Here is a 19,581-nt window from a genome sequence, read left to right as displayed (position 1 = left end):
GGATGCTCATTACATTGAGGGTCCACTAGACTTAAGGTTTGCTAGACCCAACATCCCCATAGTGGGAAGCATTATTGAGCATCTAGTTAGCATTAATTGGGTAACTGAAGTATTAAAAGACCTTGGTGTCTCCCCTCCCAGCAGTATAACAACTGGAATAATGGATTGGTGAAACAATGTTTTATTTGATACAGTGAAGTAAGGGAGTTACATGAATAATGCAATGAATAGGATTAAAATCTTTGTTTTACTAACGAAAATTATTCTCAAATACAGCAACATAAGAATTTGTATAAATGGATTATTAATAATGAATTTTATGATGCTGTGAAGGAAGAAAATTCATTAACAAATTTTAATTTGTATGCTGCATGTCATATACCTGTCCAGAAACTAAAAAGAAAAATTCAAACTCATAGAATGCACCGTACCTGGCTCCAAGCAATGACATATTAATCTAGTCCTCATTGTATCTACAGAAGTTGTTTGTCCAATTTTAATCGAAAGCCTTTCCTTTCTTTGAAAATTTTGATCTTCAGTAAAAATATTCTTCTGTCTGCAGATTTTATTGATGACAGTACTTCCTTCTCTTGTGGAGAAATTCCACCAGCTCTTGTTAACCTACAACAAACCAAAACAACATTTCAATCATATGTCAAAGTTTCACTGAAGTACATTCCATGTAAATATTTTTTTTAAAGCCTCACATTTTGATATTGACATTGTTGCAAAAGGTACAAATAAACACATCATAATCAAGGTTAAAATGTGATGGTGTGTTAACACCTCAAGTCTTTGCTTCACAATCCTACCTACAATTCATTCCAGCCTGCCAGATGGCAGATTTACAGTACATTTGGTTTTCAAAGACTACACATAAAGTCATTTCAATTCTGATAACATTCTATGATGGTGGAAGAAGCAAAGTAAAACAAAAGGTTTGGCAGTGGACTTGGTGGGAAGTGGAAAGTCTTTCTTACATTACTTTGTTAGCGGTTGCCTTAGATCGTTTACAGTTTTTAGAAATAAACAGCAAATTTTCATCATCTTTGTTCGTGTTGAAACTTAGTACAGTAAATTTATATAATGTATAGTGTGTGTTGATCAGACTTAGAGGATATTAAAGGGAAGACTTTAGAAAACTAACTTCAGGTCATAGGGATTTAAAATATATCTCACAGTCAATACTTACTGAATATTAAAGACAACTGGGGATGTTTGCAATATATGCTTGTGGGAGCTCCTTATTTCCATATAAGCCATTTCTCGCTGCATCCCATGATCAGCATGAACCAGCAGCTCAAAGTTACAGTATTTTGATATCCTGTGTCGACCTTGAAATTGCAGCCCTGTACTTCTTGCAATAAAGTGGAGCATATCTGCTGTGGTCTTCTCATTCTGCATTCATGCATTCCTCAAATTGTGCCAAATTTAAGCCATCTTTTCTGACAAGAGAATGAACATAAATAAGTCCAGATTATTGTTTCATAAATTGCAAGTGGAAGTCTTGACAGTGCAGTTCCCTATTTGATGTCAATACTTAGTGTACATGTTGTCCAATATTCATGTCAGTTTAGTTAATATATCTATCACTTTTTTCATGGAAACCGCATATGCAACAATTGAGAAAAATGCCACACTACTAAGTTTGAATATTGATCTATTATTTGGTATGTAAGTTGTACCCAGGAATTTAGCATGCAATCACTTCAAGAGATTGACTGAGTAATCATGCATGGTTCAATGCCTCATCCCGCATGCAGTTCATTTACTTAAAAATTGCATGCACCCTAGACTATGTATACCGGTACATTTAGTCCCTCAACGCATCATTTGGGGTTTAAGCTTAGGACTACTCGTGTACACAGACTTTGGCATTATGACTGAGTTCATTTTTAATGTTTGGTTTCAATGATGTTGAAACTTTCCACTCACGATGGCATATGTGTGCGTGTGCATTGGTAGGAGTACTGTGTTTGTGATCCTAGCTTGTAAACACAGTTTCTCATGACAGTTAGCTTTATTGGACAGATCTCATAGTTGGTACAGTATGTATGTATAGATGCATCACAAGTACAAGAAGCCTATTGTTTTTGGTGAAGGTCAAAGGTAATTTAGGTTAAAATGGTCAAATTGTGAAAACTCAATTTGAAGCATGGATAGATCTATTTATTGGTATGTCTAGGCCAGTGGTTGGGTCAACAGGGCAAACTTGTCAAAACCTTATTTAAACCATACATCTCAAAGCAGGGTACACTAGCTTGCAGAGATATATAATGTTTAGTATCATGTTATATCGCTACAGAAGGCTTTCAGTGGTCTTTTTAGATCCCCAACTGTCACTTTGAAAATGTTGTTTATCACTGTTCTCAATAGTTTTTACTGTATATTATTAAGATACAAGAAGTTGTACATGCAGCCTACACATATACAGTAGCATACATGTCAGATTGACAAATTCATAAAATGAAACTTATTACTGTACATAATGGAAACCATGTGCAGTGCAGTTGGCATAATGGTGATCTATTTATACACCCAACCAGCTAGTATCGGATCATAGCAACAAGTTACCACATGTATGCATTTAAGTGTTTTGTCACACAGTACAGTGCTAACATCATACAAGGGAGTTTTATTTGTTCCATAACAACTCTGATCATAATAGCCTGTTCGTGCAGGGAGTTGTAATGGAACAACTCCCTGGTTTGTGCTATGGACATGAGAACTATCTAGTGCCTGTTGAACATTAGTTTTGTGCATTTTCATGTTACTTACTAACACCAAACTACTGCACACAGATGGTCATTTTTAAAAGTATGAAAACATGAATACAATCAAGAGCTTTTATTTGGACATGATACCCAATATGAAACTACTTTAGTTGCACATACTGTATGTATGCTGGTTTTTATCATGAATGATTTTTATAGGAGCCATGAATTTGTTTTTTTTTATGAAGTAGGTCTGGATTCCCTTGGCATTATAACCTGATTGAAATTTAACCTCTGTGATTGCACTAATATGTGAGACCATTGATCAACCTAATTAATAGCTTTTAATGATGAAGACACTGATAACAATTTCATAACTCATTAGTGTGAACACAATGCAAGGTTCAATGAGGTACTGTTTATTTCCTTAAAATGCATAGCTGGTGGTTTTTCAACATACTCTAATCCTTTCAAATATGTTACATTGAATCTTTATACTTTTCCATTGATATATCACAGACTGTGTTTTTTTGTTATGGGACTCTGTAAAACTGGATCAAACCTAGCAATTTTGGACAAGGAATTTGCTCTTTTCGCAAAAACTCCGAAGTGCTCAAGTGACTGTACAGTAGGTCACCCTGTGAAGGCATTGTGGGACTTTGAGGAATACTTTTGATCAAGCTATTACTTCAGCACCATTAACACTACCCACATCATAACGTTAATATCAAAATGCCTAAATTACTTAGCCATGATTGCGTTGTTATTCTAAAATGAATACTCAATTGTTTACCTTCAGCCATGATTCATCCCATAGGTGCAGGGGGAAAATACTCATGTTACAAAAAATTGTTGTACACTGCTACACTGAGGCCCTGTGTGACTTAGTTCTCTGAATCAGAACCAATGACACACCACTACTACTGTACGTACAGGGCTAAGTGATGCACACTAACACATATAGAGAATATTGTGGGGATGAATATTGTACTGAGATGGCAAACGTTTTCACATTTTTTACTTTTGTAACTCGTTTATGGAATCTATCAGGCCCTTTCTTTTACTGTAGTGTTCCGTTGCTTGTGTATCTGTTTTTGTGGAGTTGTGACTTTCTGACTGCCTTATTTTATGGCAGAGAGATTGAGACATACCCAAAGATTTATATTTCGTGAAGTGGTTCAAAATTGCATCGCACGAATGCAAGTTCTTTCATACCCCTAAATTGACACATCTGTCGATAAGCTTACTGTAGTGAAGGCCTAAGTATTATCTTTGGATGCTGTTTGCTATGCTCTGAGCCTCTTACCTCAGAAAGGTCAGGTCCCAGAGATTAGTGGTATTATATTGAGGTAATTTTGGTTATTTTTAGGGAGTAAGATTTCCAAATGCCCCAAAACATGCACAAACACAATTTGATCAGCATATACCTGAAATGGATTCAAACTCATAAATATTTAACTCTGCTTGGCTGCAAAAAGTTATGGTTGCCTGCTGTATAGTTGCTAGTACTAGCTACAGTATTAGTAGGCTAGTATAGTAATAGTAGTACTAGTAGGCCTAGGCCTAGTAATATTTGGAGGTGCGTCAATTATTTAGCCTTTACTTTAAAAGATCTGGAAGATCACCAGGCTGCAAAATGTGTAGGTTGACCAGTCTGTTACAAGTATATACTTTAATTTATTTATCACATTTTATATTCCGAGTATCAGCAAAGGCAGTAGCAGGCAGCTGTGATTTACCATAGCCAGTAATACTGATAGGTCCAATTTAGGGCTAACGTTAGGCCTAGGCTAGTCTACTCTAACTCTAACCATGGTCTTACTTTATTTGTGTTCAGCACAGTGGCGGAGAAACAGGGGGGTTGGGGGGGTTTTAACCCCCCCACTTTTTGAAGAGGGGGGGTTGGCCCACACAATCAACCCCCCCTAGTTTTAGCCAGTAATGTTCTGTTATAGCCTATGTTATGTGCTCCAAATGGCATAATAAATCAAATTATTGAATTTGAAATTGAAATTGTTAAAGTCATTTCAACCTTTTACCTGGTAGGCTACATCAACAATTAACGACCGAAAACCGAGTTAGAATTGACCCACACATTATTTCTACCCCCTTTCCCCCATCTTGCTCATTGGAACTTGTAGCTCGTAGCGCTAACTTCACCCCACAACAGACATACACAAAATAACGTTTTGTTGCTGTTGAATAGCTTTGGAACTGTATACACTTGCCAACTTCAAGGAAGGAAGGAAAAGAAAAAGAAGAAAGAGAGAAAAGGAGAAAAGGATGGAGTAGAAAATACGGCAAGAAAACGGGAAGAGAAAGAGGAACAGTGACAAAATTATTCGAATTTGTAAAGCAAACAGCAGATATCAAATCATATCAGTGAGCATAAAAATGGCGTTCCACGATAAACAGCCTCCAAACCATGGGCGCAGATCCTGGTGAAGACAGCGGGACGCGTCCCCACCAACTTTTTCAGTAGAGGGGACATGATATACCGTGTCCCCACCAATTTGTCTTGACCAATAGCTGCATTTCAAGTTCCCCTGTATTGAACTTTGTCCAGCATTGTGCAAATGACATGCAGCAGTTCTCATTTTATTGTATTTTATCCACAGTTGTTAAATATAGGACGGAAATCGCATTTGCGGCAGTCTATATTTGTTTTCTGGGAGAGGACCCCAGACCCATCGTATATACAAAAGTCTACTTGGATTCTTTGTCCCCTGACTTTCTTTCTGCAGACGCCCATGTGTTTCTCCAAACTAAATTTCTAAGCCATGAGATCTAAAACTTAAGGAGGTTTAGGAACATCATTAGGTCTGGGAAGTGTTATTTCCGGCGATCTGGGAGGTATATTTGCCCCAAAAAATCGTACGCTACGCGCGAACCCATGGTCGCGCTCCGCTTAGATAGTATCAGAGAGCATACACGCGTCCCCACCATTATCCAAGACTGATCTGCGCCCATGCTCAAAACTGTCGATGTGTGTAGTGTTCGGTTTTGGAAATATCTGGTAAATTTTTATTTCCTTCAACGAATTTTTTTAATTGCCGTCTGAATTTTCGAAAATTCCCTTACCAACATTCTTCATCATACTTCATCATACTCGTGCAATTTTGACCCGTCTGTTAGGGTTTGAAGGAGGTTTTTCTATATCGGTTATCCATTATGGGTATGTTTTGAAGTGAATTTATTCACGAGAATTGTGAATTTTCAAATTCTGAACAGTGGGGCTGACGGATACTGTGGGCCGCGATGAAGAATCACCTACAAAAGCAATGATCCACAGGATATGTGATGAAGTCGAACATGATGTGTGACTCGTGACAATCTTCAAGAAGGTTATAGATGAGAAAAAAAGTATTTGGAAATACTTGGTTCTCAGGCAAAAGTGTACATATGGTTGGTCAGTTTCAAGCCCGAGAAGTGCCATTTCCGGTGATCTGGGGGTACCAAAACCAGAAATTTGCTTGTACGCTGCGCGCCAACCAATGGCGGCGCTCCGCTTAGATAGTAATACGCGCCCCCCCCCCCCCCGGATTAGAAAATCCTGCATACGCCTCTCGTTAAATCCAGCTTTTCAAGGCCTTGGCAGTGCCATTTACTGCAATCTGGGAGGCAATATTTGCCAAAAGATTCTTGTGCACTTCGCGCCAACTTATGGTGGTGCTCCACTTAGATAGTGAGCCAGCAGTTATGACTTTTTATTTCATCAATGGCCTGCAACCCCCCCACTTCTGACAAGAAATCTCCGCCACTGGTTCAGCATGAAGATATTTACTCTAAATGTTATTAATATACCCGGAACACTTTTAAGGAATTTACTTACAATGCATATACTCCACCAAAGTTCCAAAAGCCAACTTCAAATGGGCAACGTTTACGGTAACCTGCGGCACTTTACTTTGTAGACTACATGGCTAGGCCCACATAAAGTAACGTTGAATGTAGGCTATTGGGATAGCAACGATACGATACGATCCGATCGACTGCCCTGCCTCCGAACACAGAAAGAACTGCTTATGAATGGGGGCGTTGTTTCGTTACGTGTAAATTTGCCAGTTAAAATAGAAACTCTTATTTTCTTAAATATCCCAAATTAATGGAAGAAAAAGTACAAACACGAAGATTTCAGTGTAATTAGAGGAACCTTTAAGTTTCGGAACTATATATAGCCGCATTTGGTCAAAATCGAGGTGTAAAGTTGGGATCAACATATATACCACGTATATCTACTACGTAATTCTGTTATATACCCTTCGGAATTACCTCCACTTTTGAGGGGAAATTTTACCCTTTAAATGAACGATTTTTTTTTTGTAAATTCGGAATTGAAAAGTTTATGAGGTTTTCTCTTAACTCGAAATAATCATTCCTCAAAGGAAGTGAAATTGATTGAACAAGAAGACCCTAGACTTAGGTTTACCTGGTGTCAGGTAAACCTATCCCCGAGGTAAACCTAAGTCCCAGCTATCATGCGTTGAAGTAAACAAATATACCAATGTATATATATATATATATATATATATATATATATATAACACTCTTACTGATTATATAATGAAATTATATAATGATATCATGTACAATATATTTCGCAATCAAATTTTGCAATCAGACAGTTGATTATGTTATTTTTTGGAGCTTTCAAATATCTTAACATGTTAGGAGAGTTGGGTGAAAATTCCCAAGTCGACCAAATGCTATTTGTATATGCATCTCAGAAAGTAAAGAGTAAATCATTAAATTTCCGTATGCATGCACTTTTAAGTACCTTTTGTTCATGTTTAGTTATTACCTTTTGTTTATGATTTTGTTATTGTAGTTGGTTTTATTATAGGTAAAAGTGATATTTAAATTGCTGAAAAATTTCAATCATTTGAAGGTATAATAACAATGTGGTTACGGCCGCCTAATGTATATGATGCAAACTGCCATCCATAACTGGACACGAAAATTAAAATATAGTTTACTATTCATGCATGGTTTAGATGCACATGATAACTTCTTAAGTGTTAAAATAATAGGTTGAATTGATCAACTATTCTGAATTATTTGTGTTGTCACTCTTTCTTGTTGTCTCTTAAAATGTGCTTTTCCGTTGTGATCGAATTAATAAAAAGATGCATCAAGCTGCTTTAAATAATTAACGCAAAACTTGTAGAAAACGCTTACTGAACGGGTGCCATGTTGAAATCGTTGTAAAATTGTACAAAATAATTTTGTAGTTGTGTTACATGCTGATCATGTAAAACTTTACACAGGTTAAGTACAATTTCTTGCATAGATACGTAGAATGATCTGTGCATAGTTTTAGAAAAATGTCATATGAGCTTATGAGCAACTTAAACATGCTGGTATATAATTGAGCATTGTAGTACTGTTCCAACAAGTTAAAGTTACTATCAGCTCTTTATCAGGATTATGATATAATACTATGAAGCGCAATGGATCAATACTTAACATCCTCAAGTAAGAAGAAGGATCTTGAATATTTGTTGGTAGCCAGTTAGCACTGAAATTATTTCCTCCACATTTCACAGAAATAACCCACCTATTCAACGTTGATATTAAACATCATTTGAAAGCTAAAGTTAAATCATAATTAACTGTCAGCCATAAAAACAATGACAAAGACACAACTTTTCCTGTAAAAGCAGTATTTTCATAATCTGCTGCAGATTATAGTTTAATTTCAATTTAGAGTCAACAATCAACCCAGTACCAAATGAAGAATGAATTGCACCGATATAGTCTTCTTGAAAAAAAAAATGGAACAATAGTGAACTTTGTGTCATGAAACATATTTGCATTAAACTGACCATTAGCATTATTGGGACGCTGAATGCTATGACAGTACATTCATCATGTAAAACACACACTCATCACAATGATTGGATTTATTATTGTACTGCTGAGTATTAAGCACAATGAATGTTAACACTCTTACAATAACAACATTTCCTCAAGTCATCCGATGTGACAGGCAAAAAAAAATGTAATGACAAAGAAACAACACTTCCAGGTCAGTACTCGTTATACCTTGCGTTCTACCAATACACTCACTCTCACAGTTCCCATAACTAAACTGAAAACCTATGGCGGCCGTGCTTTTCCATCAGCCGGGCCCAACATCTGGAATTGTCTGCCCATTTTTGTGCGGAGTTCTCCCACTCTCATTCAGTTTAAGTCTTGTTTGAAGACTCATTTTTGCAAGTTAGCGTTCTGTTAGGGTTGTACAGCGCTATTGAATACTCCGTAGATTTTAGCGCTTTATAATTTCATTTATTATTCTTATTATTCCTGAAGTCAATTTAAAACAAGCAACAACTTTAGATACACATTGGTTTGTTTATTATTAGTTTAATTTGAATTTGCATGCAAACTAATCAAAACAAGTAGTGGCGAAATGAAAGGATATAATCTTTTTAACAGAAACTGGAAGATATACATCAAAGTTAACTTTGAGATGTGAAAACATGTGGAATGCTGACTATGCTACACTGCAGTTGGATTGTCTTTGTTGTTGGCACGGTAAGCACGAAAATCTCGAATCTGGTTTCACTTCACACTACCAGTCCACTTTTTGTAAAACTTCCCAGGCACCAAGACATGCCTTTTGGTATTCCAGATTGAACACATGTAATGATTTAAAGCACACATCAATGGTCTTCATGAATGCCCTCTGAGGTAGGGCAAGTCTCTTGATGATCACAAATAACTGCTTAGCATGTATTTGGCTTTTTCCAAGAAGTAATACGTATAGAAGAGGGTTTTGTGAAATATTTTGCAGATAGAACTGTAAGTTGGTGCTTTCCTAATTAAAAAAAAAAAAAATAATACATTCCCATCATGATAAGGTTGTGTAAACACATACAACGTGACATCTGCATCCAAAAAAAAAAAAAAATCGTTTAGTTATTCAAGTGGTAAGAAAAGTTAATTATCAAGCATGGACCTTTAACAGAGATACTCTCAAGCTGTTTCATTTTGATATGTCTGTCATAATAAGGAAAAAAGACATGTGGTATATTAAGCCCTGTCCGCGATATGAGTTGTATTTGCTTTTAGGAGAGTGTAGTCTGTGTCTGTATAGTATGTATATACTCATTACTTTTGCCCATAATTTGCCGGATTTTGACAAATATTTCAGGCAAGTTGGGGAAATTTCGGTCATATTTCCTACCACACTAAATAGACCTGAGCTTTTCAAGGTATCTTAATAATATGTTAAGCTTATTTTGAATTATTAGTGAGACTGCTTGGATGATCTAAATTTCAGTTGATTTCGAGAAAAATGGCTAGGTCAAAGGTCAAATTTCCAATCATATTCAGCGTAAACAAAGTTTCAACTAAAGTGTTTGGAAAGATATTCAATATAACCCCCCCCCCCCTCCGATCCAACAAAAAAAAATACATTAACACATCATTAGTAAGTTCGTTCTCTGAGCTCTATATTGGTACTTGAACAAAGTATGCATGATGAAGTATTGGGAAAATATAATGCTTAAAAAATGCTCACTCCAACTGTCTGCAGTTGGATACACTGCTATGATTAGGACAAGATCACTACCATATGAGAGCCTTAGTTAGGTCCATCAGTGTCACCAATCCACATCAGCCTTGGCCTACTTGCAACCTGCTAAAATGGCAAACCAGTATTTATTTATTGCATTACATGAATACGTTTACTCTAAAAAAAAATGGTATCAGCGTTAGGATGGGCCAATGCTCAAGGCCATTTTAAAATGTACTGCCTAGTTTAGCCTAAGTAAGACCTATTACGTAAAAAGGACTCGAAGGATACACTCAGTTAGGATTAGGCCTAGATGAATTTGCGAATAGAATACACTAAGAAACAGAATAAATCCTCCGTCCGTCCGTGATTCTCTGACAAATATGACAAACAGCAGCTAGCCTATGATATAACTTAATGTATACATTTAATGTTAGGTCTACGTAACGCAAGCAAATCAAAATCTGTCGTCTACCCACTGTAGTCGTGAGTCTAAATGCATTTCTCAGTATTGCCACGTTTACTTACAGAATAATTAAACTTACCTTCGAATTTGTCAATCAAGTCTTCCAGGTCCCATTCCTTTAACGTGATTTCCATGCATTGTAGCTCAAGTGTTTGCGAACTGCATGTGGCTTGTGCGTGTTTGGCCGTGTCTTACTGGTATATTTAGTAACGATAAATGACTTTAATTGACAAACTGGTACAAATTAGGTTGCATTATCTAACTCTGTGACCGTTGACTAACTCTTTGGCAAACATTACTTGTAATCATATAAAATGACTAAGTGGACTGATACTATAATTGTCGCCAATCCTCAATTGCAGGCATACGCATACTTTAACTGAATGTTGTGTAAAATTTACAAAATGCCATGTTTTTTATTTTTACAACCAGTGATTTACATAACATTATTTATAATATTGTTAACTATGTGTGCCAAGGCTAGCCACTAGTACTAAAGCAATGTTACAAAAGACAAGCTGTATTCGCAGAAACAAGCAGCGGCGTCGGTCCTTGCTTTGTTCCTTTGATAATTATTTGAAACAACATAGGTGCAGCCAGTATATTCGTGGTTCTGCTAAACTAAGTTGGAAAGAATTGCTGTCGTATTCTGTACTACTCTAATTGCAGATACTAAACATTGTATTATTAGTTGTGAGTAAATTATGCGTTTTGGCCAATATATGTTTAGTCACACTCGCCAAACGGCAGCTATATAAGTTAGTCGCTCTACAGTTTTACTGATGCATGTGTATATGGACCGCTTCTACGTTTTCGTTTGGTTTTAAGCGCTTCTGTGTTTGAACAAAATCATAAACTGAATACGACAAACGTAAATCGATATGGGCTTGTAACTATTTAGTCTATTATGATGCTTATAGCCTGTTTAGGCACCGATCACTTAATAGGCTAGTGCTGACAACCAGTGAACATATAATATAATGCATAAATACAAGTATGAAAATCTTACATACATTGGCTAACTAACACATGCAAGGTTTAAGTAGCGTAAAGCTAAATATATACCAATACCTCAACTCATGAGTATAATGTCATAGCATCCTGAGCATGCAGTTTTCAAAACACAAAAGTTCGCAAAGGGTCCATTAGCACACGCACACACTTGGTTATATTTCAGCAAAAGGGATGTATATCTCTCTAACAACGTATTGTTAGAAATATATTCCTTCCTTTTGCTGCAATATACCCAATTGTTGAAACGACAATTGCTATTGACTGTGGACTTTTAGGTTCCTTTCTAAGATACAATAACAATTATTGACGATATATTTGCCATTAACATCAACAGCTGGTTACTCCCGAAGTGAATGTCGATCCAGGCATTCATGTGCTATACTGCTTACCCTGTCAAACTTGTCACCCGGAATGTCACAATTCATTTTCCAACCAATATACCAGTTTGTTACAAAAAAATTACCAGAACAGGTGTATGAATACTATTTTTTATTGTTCATATAAAACAAAAGTATTTTTTGTGTCCAGGCACTTTCCTGGTTGACTTTTCTTTAAGAAAAATACTTAGGTGAACTATAAAAATGCCAACATAAAAGAATCTAACTACACTTTTGATATCGAGAGGAGCAAGTCAAAATACCTTCGATGTCATCATCAACGATGGAATAAGAAGTGTACTGTGAAGGTTAGCCTTAACTTGAATACTCATAAGTTCATGACCGGGCAATTCTAAAGATTTAAATGGGCATCGTACTATAAAGGGATATAAGAAAAAACCTGGATATAAAGTAAAAGATCCTGCATTCACCTCTGGTCCTGTTGTAAATGTTTATGTAATCATAATCAGAAGAAACTTTGCATTTATCCCCGACATTGTTGAAGTTCTGTCAAGTAAACTGATAACATCAACCTCTATAGGAGAAAGGAAGTCGAGTAAAATGTTTACATCAAGATACTAAATTTTGCTTTGGCCTTATTTCCAAAATGCCAACCGTCACAAATGCTATAGCAAAGGCGTAGTAGGCATGATTTTAAATATAGTCACCAGAACACAGATGAGAATTGACGGTATACCGGTACTCACCAGACGAATTTGAATTTTGAATGCTACGGTCTTCCAAATGAGACGTTGGAAATTTCAAACTTACTATTTTGTCCTGCAACATGCCATTTTTCTCGGAATTTCAGATATTTCTCAAAATTTTCCTTCATCTGAACTACAAATTTTCCTATTGAAGTCTGATCTCGTCTACTCATTGGGGCCTTTGCATCATCGATATTTACGGTGAAAGCATATAAGAATTTATAGACTAATCCATTTGCTTTTTCTTAATTTTTCCTCCTTCTTTGTCATTTGTGCTCTTTTACTCTTCAACCTTCATTTTTAATCGTCAAATTGTCTAACTTAACCTCAGTTATTCTCGATTGGTCTCCATCTACTGAGTAACATTTTCATGTTCGGTGTCCTTACCTGCATGTCAGTGTATGTCCGTTCGTTATTTTCAACTGAGGAATGTTTAAGATATCCCCTGGTTCAACATACCAAATTAAGAAATCCTGACCAAAATATTAAACTTATTTCTCTACCAGGTTAGCTGTTTAAGAATATACTGCTATGAGATCATGGTTTCGTGTATTCTCATATCGTTTTATAAACCATATTGCTGTTTAGAATTGCAGTTATGAATTGGCTTCCCAGTAATTGGCTTCCAGATGCAAGAGCAATTAGTACCCGTATAATGGTGTCCAGCATCTAATAAGCTGAAATGTTTGGATTACTTGAAGTCACAAAAAGAATAAATATTTTCAGAATATTTCGTTTTACAGCTAGTATAGTAAGTACAACTCAATCTTCAGATCATCCAAAATGAATGTCCACCCCAAACGAGGACCACTAGGGTAATAAGAATGTGATCATGTATCTCATATTGACTTTTTAAATGGATGAAATATATAGCTGCGGGGCACGTAAACTGACTGAAAGGAATCTCTTCTGCCCAGTGCAATTCTGTCATTGTCGAGACAACATCTGATTGGTCTGCGTTTTGCTGTAATATCAGGTCACAAATACAAAGAGGCCTAGGGTGGAATCGTAAAAGCAGTACATACATCTTTGGCAACATGACTTGTTTCTCCAAACTTTATACAAAATCAAGATAAGGGTGTTTTTAAGTTTCATGAGGGTGGTGCAAACTTAGGAAATACTTGCAGTAATTAATGTATGAATGTTATTCCTTGGGAAAGTGAGGTGTCTGTGATGTGTCCAGCTAAAAAGCAACTGTCTTGAGGTGTTAACAGCTTGATTCAGCTAAATAATAAGTAGTTTCATTGGGCTCCTAGTTTCTTCGAAGCCTCAGTAATGGGTTTCGCTCGCCGGACATGTTGCTCCATTTCGTTTACTAGAGTGTCTCATAGCAAAATTGTTGTGTTGGTATTCCTCTTTTTAAGCTTGTACTAATAGGCTAATCAGTGACTGAAAATCCCGCAAGAGTTCTATATTTGAGTCAGTTACGTTTCCTGCCTGCGCTTGCTTCGCAATCACCAAATAGCCTTCATAAACGGTGACTATGTCATAACCGGATGTAAAACATATTAATTGACCTACTTTGCAAAATATCCTTGTGAGTGTTCTGTTATGTTTCGCTTCTTTAACTCGGATATAAATCGTAATAAGGGTATGTGGCGCGAGACACACTCAGACAAATAACAGAGAATGAAACTAATTCTGTTTAGATTAGACACTTATGATTTACATTCTCTCAAAATAAAACAGAACAAACTATAGCTTCTCCGAGGCTTAAAGCCAACTATCTCGAACACAATAAATCGAGTTTACTGTAATGTCCAAGACAAAGAAGAAGGTTACTCGTATTAAATAAACACGCAATGCTGGGCTTTTGCTGTTGTTGCTAAATTGAACTGAACGAGATTCGAGCCAATGACTCGATGAATACAATTAAATTGAAACTGAGCGTAAATAATCCATTGTATTTGTTGACCGTTATGCCCCTCCCTCCCCCGCCTCCTACTCCTAAATCTTCCCAAGCATATAATATAAAGTTTTGTCACTTCTGTATTGATATCATGTCGGAGTGAAGGGACCATTCCGTTCATTTACGATATCTTCTTAATCAAAGTCAACAGCTTCGTTTCTAGAAACTGTAGATTTCGTCGTGTGGTTCTGCGCCATTTTATGTTGCTCGTTTAGCAAGAAAGTCCGCATGCTTCTATAATGTTATCACTGGCTCAGTATGAACATATTGCCACAATTAAAAACCAGATACAACGAAGTAAAATTTGATTTCATTAAGTGGTAATGTTTTGATCGCCCTCCATTTGTCCTACTTACCTGTACTTCAATACGCTATGATGGTTACTTTTGTGTAGCTACTATGGTTTCGTTCGAAGAATTACTAACTGTTACGCAGTGCGGGTCAAACGTTATTTCCAGTGGTACCTTTTTTTCCCGTATAACTCACTATACTATAATGTGCAATATAGTCCAGACAAAAAGTTATAGAATAATAATGATTGAACTGTTTAACAAAACCATTCTTAGTCCCTGAAACTTCCTTGTACAACATTGACACAACAGTGTGCACACAAACTACCATCTGCGTGCACACGAGCACCACTCCCTTAATCATGTACTTCAGGTCACCATGGGGCACCCCAACATATACGACCCCTCGAGAGTAGCTACACAGGAAAATTAACAATTGCCGTGGAAGATGCTGCCATGGCAACTGATAAAGCTTTACGACGACCCAACTAACAAATATCTACAATATCTTATCCTCTCTATAAGAGCGATGAGATAATAATATTTCTTTATTTTAAACTATGACAAAAATATTTCACAATGTTCTAATTTCAATTTGATTAACAATGTGGAACTTCACCAGTAATTGTAGCATATTATATATAGATTTACAAGGTTGAACGTCGTTGAACATTAGTTTCGTGTATAGGGCTTTATTGTTTGATCTTTACTGAGGATTTTTACCCACACACGTCAAAAATATGAACGACAAGAAAAGACTGAACGAAGTTTATAAGCGTGGTAATTAACAACTTTTATTCTGAGCAAAAATAACATTGTTGTCTAAGGAAACATAGACTACATCAACAAAAATGAGGAAATAATATCATGCTATACTAATAACATCATGATATAATATTCCTTTAGAAGAGATTCCAATTGTTACAAATAGACTTTATAATAAAAATGTATTACTATTAATTGAAACACTACAAAACTAGCTTGTATACAGTTATAGACTTCCACTACGTTTCAATGACACTTGAACGAAGGTAGACCAATCTGGAGATTCTGGGCCTTTTGCTTTGTCCCTTACAAATATCTCAGGTAAAAATTAAATGATTAGTCTGCGATGATCTAAAAAAACTTCATTTACCTTTAAACGAAAAAAAAAAATATGAACGACAGGAAAAGTTTGAACGAAGTTTATGAACTTCCAAATATACCAAATAACAATTGGTATTATAAGCAAAAACAACATTGGTTTCTAAGAAAATATAGACTACATCAACAAAAAGTAGGACATGATATATTTTCATGCTGATGGGATCACGATATTATATTCCTTGGAAAGATTCCAAATGTTACAGATAGACTTTCTATTGAAAATGTAGTACTGTTAATTGAAATACTACGAAATTATATACAGTTATAGACTTCTACTACGTTTCATTGACAATTGAAAGAAGGTAGCCCTATTTGGAGTGTCTTGTTGCTTGTTTATTACAAGTACCTCAGGTGAAAATTAAATTATTATTTGTCGTTTATCTAAGGAAACATTAATCGCCGTAACTTGATACTACAATACATTGTAGAAACAATAGATAGTTATGACGTTTGCTTTTATAGTATAAAGTATATTATTGAACTTAAGGATTTTTTTCTTGGCATTATAAATGCATGGTTGGACCATGAAAATACACACACAGCTTGCTATGGTCGGTAATTAGATACTAGTGTACAGTCAATACAGGCAGCTACGGCAACTACCCACAACACAGTGTATATAGCATCGCTGGACATCTCAGGTCCAGATGAAGATAACAAGGTATCACGTTTCATTACCGTCTTTATTTTGTAGCGACAAGAAGAAAACTCCACTTTTTTTCAGAGGACGACACGCGGTTGGGCGAGTTTTCAGTGTCTCTAACACCAGAAATACATAGTTGGACCAATACACAACAACAATTGCTTGGCATTAAAAAAAAAACATAGTTTGACCGATACTACAATTCAATTTATCTAAGGTCCTGTAATAATGAAGCTGTTCTAAACAAAATGGTTATTCTTCAAAAAAGGACTATTAGACACATTACATGGGCTGCTTCCTTGAAGTTACTCAAATTACATGACCTTATTACTATGAGTCTAGCTACATTTACTTTTCCTTGTTTGTACAAGCTACTCTGGGTTCTTTATCTTCAACAAATATGATTTTAACAACCATATATATATATATATATATATATATATATATATATATGGAGTTTACAGAATATCCTGCTAGGATTAATCTAATTAAAATTAATATTTTGCTTTTCGACTTTGAAGTTTCTTTAGCCATTATGTTGAGTAAAGTTGTCAAATGCCTTGTACATATTTGTCAGAATAAGAGGTTATTGATCTCCAGTAAATACACCGGTGACAAGAGCCAATACTGGTACAGTATTATTAAGCATTGAATAAGTCGATGTTTCTGGATGAAAACCTTTCACATAGACAGTAATCTTTTTCCAGAACGATTCATGTTCTTGTGAGTATAAGAAGTACAAGTCAGTTCTAAGATCATCCCACATGTATTTCATGTCTATTCCAGAAGCGGACAAGCTGGGATTTTTGGGGGGTTGAAGGGGGTTTAGAACATACTTTGTCTAGATTTAATTGTTCACTGCGAATTCATAAGGCAAACCAGATATCACAACCGGCAGTAGAAGGCTATAACATAATGAGACGAGTAAAGAGGAGCAAAATATGGGGAAGTGGAGGATATGGCAGCGACAGGGGAGTAATAAATAAAACCGATGATTGGCTTGAGTATATTCGCTAAAAGAGTGTTACCATTGTTGATGATACGGTGACCCAAATGGAACATTTATATATTTTTTTATTTCATCTAAAAAACTCGCTCTTTACTTCAAAGTTTTGAACTTGTTTCTCCAACATTTATACAAAATCAAGATTAGGGTGTTATTAAGTTCGATGGGGGTGGAGCTAAGTAAGGTAAAATAAACTATTAATGTATAGGTAAGAAAAGATCTAAATAAACGAATGAATGAACGTGGAATGCTTTCGATGTTTCAGCAAAATATGGACTTAAAGGAAAGTTTTGAGGAAAAGTTAACGTTGACGGATTATGGGGTTTGACGATAAGATGTAAATTTTCCCTCACCGACGGGAATGAATTTTTCGGCATTTCTTTTACGGCAATACTGATGTGCAATGAAGCCATGTTTGATATGTTACTTTAGGTCTGCTCATAGTTTTGAATGAACATAGCTAGCTTAGTTTATGAATTGTATATTAGCTAGAGGTTTGATTTTGTTTCTTAAAAGTACTGATTTTTAGACATGGCGAAAAAGGTGGTATATTGGGGGTTGGGCTTAAACTAAGCTCAGCTCATGGATTCTCCGTCCACGCAGTAGAATGTCTTGTTAGAATCGTTAGAATCGTATGATGAATCTGAACTTAACCATTAACAAGGATCAACCATTCAATAAATGAAGGTTTAAGAATCAACAATGAGATTAAAATTTAAAAATACCTCACAGTCTTGCGCTTAAAATGCTTAAAAGGTTTAATACTTGTGCATTATATGCCCGGTACATGGATTAAGTCAGATTTATCCAAGCTATTTCATATGAAACAAACTTCAATATCAGCAAAGAAAACCCAAAAATAAAAATATATATGTTTAAGGTGTTAACATATTGTCTAGCTTGACTCAACTACAGAATAAATAAAACTTACCCTCACAATGCTCCCCGTTTCTTCCACGCTCCAGTAATTGGTCTCGTTCGCTGGGCCTTTTTTCGTTACTTCGTTTGTCTTTTTAGCAAAAAATGTTATGTTGGTGTCGTTTACAGAGTGTCTCTTAGCAAAATTGTTGTGTTGGTATTCCTCTTTTTAAGCTTTTACTAATTGGCTAATAAAAGATTGAAAATCCGCAAGAGTTCTATATTTGAGTCAGTTAAGTTTCCTCCCTGCGCTTGCTTCGCAATCATCCAATAGCTTTCATAAACGGTGACTATGTCATAACCGGATGTAAAACATATTAATTGACCTACTTTGCAAAATATTCTTGGGAGTGTTCTGTTATGGTTCGCTTGTTTAACTCGGATATAAATCGTAATATAGGGATGTGGCGCGAGACACACTCAGACAAATAACAGAGAATGAAACTAATTCTGTTAAGATTTGACACTTGATTTATATTCTCTCAAAATAAAACATAACGAGCTATAGCTTCTCCGAAGGCTTAAAGCCAACTATCTCGAACACAATAAATCGAGTTACTGTAATGTCCAAGACAAAGAAGAAGTTTACTTGTAATAAATATATCCAACCAGAGTTTCACATTTGGGTCAATTACGTTTCCTCCTTGCGCAAACATATCCCTGTATTTGATATTACCTTGTGGCCCTGTCCCATAGCTTCTGTGAAACTGAAAGGTGGGCTAACTCGTCTTCCTTTAAATATTTATTGGGTGATTTCATGCATAGCAATGGAAATCACGAGCTATGTTAGTAATTTAGTGCTTCTCTTCGATATGAAGCTTTCTTTTGTATAGCTTTTACGGTTTCTTTCGAACAGTGTTTATCTCAGTCGT

At 35.9% G+C, this 19,581-nt stretch overlaps 1 protein-coding gene across 1 annotated transcript in view; it reads right to left on the bottom strand.

The window, feature by feature from the left end:
* Nucleotides 1–19,581, bottom strand: part of LOC139984942 (uncharacterized) — a 113,616-nt gene extending 94,035 nt beyond the window's left edge. The window contains exon 1 of the mRNA XM_071999094.1: nt 18,723–19,581. The gene's annotated coding sequence lies outside the window, so the exon portion shown is untranslated. The remainder of the gene's footprint in view (nt 1–18,722) is intronic.

Source organism: Apostichopus japonicus, chromosome 17 (genome assembly GCF_037975245.1).
Source record: "Apostichopus japonicus isolate 1M-3 chromosome 17, ASM3797524v1, whole genome shotgun sequence".
NCBI classification, from domain to species: Eukaryota; Metazoa; Echinodermata; class Holothuroidea; order Aspidochirotida; family Stichopodidae; genus Apostichopus; species Apostichopus japonicus.
This window is presented reverse-complemented; position numbering and strand designations above follow the sequence as displayed.